Source organism: Papio anubis, chromosome 7 (genome assembly GCF_008728515.1).
Source record: "Papio anubis isolate 15944 chromosome 7, Panubis1.0, whole genome shotgun sequence".
Lineage (NCBI taxonomy): Eukaryota > Metazoa > Chordata > Mammalia > Primates > Cercopithecidae > Papio > Papio anubis.
Window position 1 is genome coordinate 99,273,164 of NC_044982.1, and position 4,475 is coordinate 99,277,638.

Genomic DNA, 4,475 nt, shown 5'->3' on the forward strand with positions numbered 1-4,475 from the left:
ATCTCAGTTTTCCCATCTATAAGTGGGTATTCTGATCTCCAGGGTAACTGAAGTAAAATAAGGTAATGCATGTGATAACATTTAGAACAGGGCTGATGTTATGCTTACAGCAAGTTCAGGAACAGCAGAAAGAAGTGATTAAAGGAATAGCTTGGATTGTGAGTGAGGGGAATGGTATCTTCAGCCTCGGTCCCAGAAGAAGGAAATGATTCCTTGCTTTCTGGGAACCCCTCCCACACCAGACCAGGGCATCCTGCCCTCCCCACTTCTCCATATCCAGCCTTTGTCTTCTGTTGGGCCCTGGCAGGAGTGCCTGTTCAACTTGCCTACAGCCCTGGGGCCCTTAAGCCGTCCACTTCTGGATGGGTGTGGGGCCAGGTATTTACTCTGTGCTGGAACCTGCCCTAGGTGCTGAGCAGACAGCCAGGTTTGGATCCTACCCTACAGCCCATTTGCAGTGTTTCCACCCTTCATTTGGTTCGCTGTTAAAAAGAGGGCCTGTGGCTGTGTGCCGTTGGGTAAGGTGATTACATTCTGGGCTTCAGTGTGCTAGTAGCACCAGGTTCACATCTTCCTTTCTGTGATAGGAATGGTGGCTAGATTAGGGGGAAATATGGTCAGAAGAATGTGTGTGGGTTTCACAAGTGTGGCAGACACTGCTAGTTACCCACACAGCCTTTATTTGCCTTTTTCTTTTAGTGATCTTGTATTGTGCATGGTGATACACCCTGCTAAAAAATGGTGATACACCCTGCTTAAAAAAAAAAAAAACCCTACATTTCCCAGCTTCTTTTATAGATGGGATGGCCAATGAGATATTAGTGGAAGTCACTGGCTGGAGCTTCTCGGAGAGCTCTTTAGTGCTGAGAAGTACACTCCTGTGGCTCTGCCCCTTATGTTTTCTTCATTACCTGGAAAACATATGATGGCTGGAGTTTCAGCAACTCCATTGTGACTCTGAAGCAATCTCAAAGACAGAAATCACACACTAAGGACAGTAGAGTAGAGAGAAGCCTGCGGCATTGATGAGAACACAGACATGCCACACTGGCTCTGGACTGTCCACCCCTGAATTTCTTTAATGTGAAAGAAAAATAGGCCAGGTACTGTGGCTTGTGCCTGTAATCCCAGCACTTTGGGAGGCCGAGGTGGGAGGATCGCTTGAGCCCAAGATTTCAAGACCAGCCTGGGGAACATAGGGAGACCTATGTCTCTACAAAAACAATGAAACAAAAAGATGGGCATGGTGACACATGCCTGTGGTCCCAGCTACTCCGTAGGCTGAGGCGAGAGGATTGCTTGAGCCCAAGAGGTTAAGGCTGCAGTGAACTATGATCATGCCACTATGATTCAGCCTGGGCGACAGAGTGAAACCCTGTCTCAAAAAAAAAAAAAAAAAGAAAAGAAGAGAAAAAGAAAAATCACCATCTTATTTAGGTCAGTGTCATTTTAGGAGGTACTATGAGCAACCAAACACAATTCCTACCCACATAATACGGAAGTTCCCAGGGTTTCCTTATCACCAAGTGGGGCCATGTGAGCTGGATGACAGTTCAGTTAAGTGAATTCACGACAGATTCAGGGCTCCCATAAATGAATGGATGGATGTTCACCGGGAGATAGGTCTCTAGTGAGGGGCCACAGGCACAGCCTTTTCTTGGGCAGTATTATGATCTTGAACGAAGATATGATGTAGGGTAAGACCCAAAGCCAGAAGTGACTTAGGAAACAGCCAGTATCTAAAGAGATCCTGACAGGCTGGAACAACCCATCAGACCTAATCAAATAGAACCAGCATGTCCCATGTACCCTCCAAGTTCACGTCAGGAGGCATCCTGTAAAATCAGCACATGTGGGAGGGCATGGTGGTCATCACCTTCAAAGTGTCAGGGGCATAAAAGTAAATGTGATCCAAGCTGCATGCAAATTCACAAGAAGCAGGCCAGGCACAGGGGAGGCCCAGGCAGGTGAATCACTTGAGGCCAGGAGTTTGAGACCAGCCTGGCCAACATGGCAAAACCCCATCTGTACTAAAAATACGAAAAAATTAGGCAGGCGTGATGTCGCGCACCTGTTGTCCCAGCTACTTGGGAGGCTGAGGCAGGAGAATCCCTTGGACCCAGGAGGCGGAGGTTGCAGTGAGCTGAGATCGCACCACTGCTCTCCAGCCTGGGCAGCTGAGCGACACTCTGTATCAAAAAAAAAAAAAAAAAAAAATCCACAAGAAGCAAGGGTGGGAGCGGGGCGGGGCGTCTTCAACCAAGGAGTGATGGTTCCTTATTCTCCAGACAGGATGGGCCCTACCTCAACTAAGTGGTGAGAACCGGAGGCCACTGTTTATGAGGGATGGGGACAAATCCCAGCTCAGACAGGGAGGTTGGTGAGAGGGCTTGAAGCCAGGTCACCAGAGAAATAGCTGGAGGACCTGGGGGCATTTAGTACAAAAAGAAAAAAGTGGAGGGGGTGTGACGGTTGTCTGCAGAGGCACAGACACAGGGGAACCCTCCAGGGAGTGTCTGAAGAACTTTCTAAGTCAGAGGCGCTGTCTTGTAGGGGAGGGAGTGGCCTGTTCCTGGAGCTAATCAAGAAGAGGTCGGATGACGACATGTTAGGCACGAGCAGGAGCTGGAGCAGATGGCTGCGTCAGGACTCCGGGTAGTCCCAGGGTAGGGGAGCACAGGGGAGCCCTCAGGGCATCCTGAGTTGGGGGAGCGCAGAGGGAGGCCTCCCAGGTGCCCAGGCTCAGGCCACCTGCACTCCTACTCTCGTCGGTGCCCGAAGCTCAGTAGCTCGGCTGGGCCTGCTGTCAGAGCTGGAAGCACAAAGCTGCCATCATCTTGTGCAGGCCTTGCCTGTGTGGCATGGGTCAGCTTGGCCCTGAAGCAGGTAATGCCCATGTCTGTATTCCTTCTAGATAGTGAGGAAACTGAGACCTCTATCCCACTATCCCTTTATGGGCCTCCCAGCACTTCCTCCCCAACTAGCAGTTGGGGTGGGGAGGGCAGAGGCCTCAGGTTGGCCCCCAAGATGTGCTTATTCGGCCCTGGCCCTGTTACAGGGTGAGAGAGGGCAGTGCCCTTGATCCAGCCGCCCTTGGTGGCTTAGCACAGGCCCCTACAGCCACCTGGCTGCCCACAGCCCTGCGCCCAGGAGCTCTGCACCTGCTCTTTCTCCCTGGCCAGACAGTGCAGGGCCCTGGGAGCAGGTCCAAGACCCTGGAGCCAGGTTAAATTCTGGCCCTGACCCATGGGTCTCCTCTCCTTTCCTTCCCCTTGGATCCCTTCCAGGCCCTAGGGGGTGAGCAGGCTGTGGGAATGTGGAAGGGAATTGAGGGTGCTGGGCCCAGAGGGAGCTGCAGGGCCGTGTGGTATTCTCATTACCGGCAAGGCAGAGAGGGCCAGCCCAGCTTCCCCTAGGGCCACTGTGGCTACCTTCACACCTCCTGGCTGCCTGTTGACACAAAGGCCGCCTCCCTCAGGGCAGAAGGTGTTGACTTGGGAACCAGGGTGTGCAGGGGCCTCCAAAACAGCCCAGCAGCAGGCCCCCTCAGAAGCCCCAAAAAGTGCTTCTGGGGTGGGGGGTGGGAGGCGGCAGGTCCCAGCCCCAGGAGGCCAGGGTAAGGCCAGGGCCTGTGTCCCTCGGCTGGGGATGGAAGGAGTGTGGGAGGACTCGGGTCTGGATGGACCGCTCCCTTGGGGAGCCCGAGTCAGCATCCCCTGGCCCCAGGGGCTGGTACATGGGCATAGCCATGGAGGCCCTGCCAAGCAGAGCATCTCACTGGGAGGTGTCACTGGGAGGCCCAGAGACTGACAGCCACTGGGGCAAGGTCACAGAGCAACCACTGGAACTGCCACTCACCCCGACTGTGTGTCAGGCCAACCTTGTCTTCTGAGCCCTTTCCACAGATGAGCCAAGTTTGCGCCGGCTGAGCCTGCTCTGCTCAAACCCCGTGCCCTGCACCCTTCAGCTTTCCCCTGACAGCTCAGGAAACGGTCACCGGAGAGGTCACATCACTTGCTGAAGGTCCCCAGAGCCGGGACTCCAGCCCACTGGCATCTAGCTTTGAGTCAAAGGCCGTGCATAACACCAATGGGAACACTGCCTGGCTGGGACTGAGTCTCCAGGAAGACGAGTTGCCCACTTGGGAGTGGAAGGAGAAGGACCGACAAGTCAGTGCTGAGTCTGATGGTGGCCTGGTGTGCAGGGTGCCTGTGGAGGGCAGGGAGGTGCTCCCTGCCAGGGCCATCAGGGCAGGTTCCAGGGGGAAGGAAAGGGCCTGAGATTGTGGATTTTCTCCAAGTGATGGCGGGTGGGTGTTTCTGGCAGAGGGAAAGGTGTGAGCCCAAGGCTGGAAACAGGGAAGCCCAGGGCGAGCTTGCTGGCAGTGCCCAGGGGGCTGATGCCCCAGGCTGGTGGGGATAATCGGGAGATGATGTGGACAAGCAGGTGGGAGCCGGATGGGGTGGGGAGGTCCT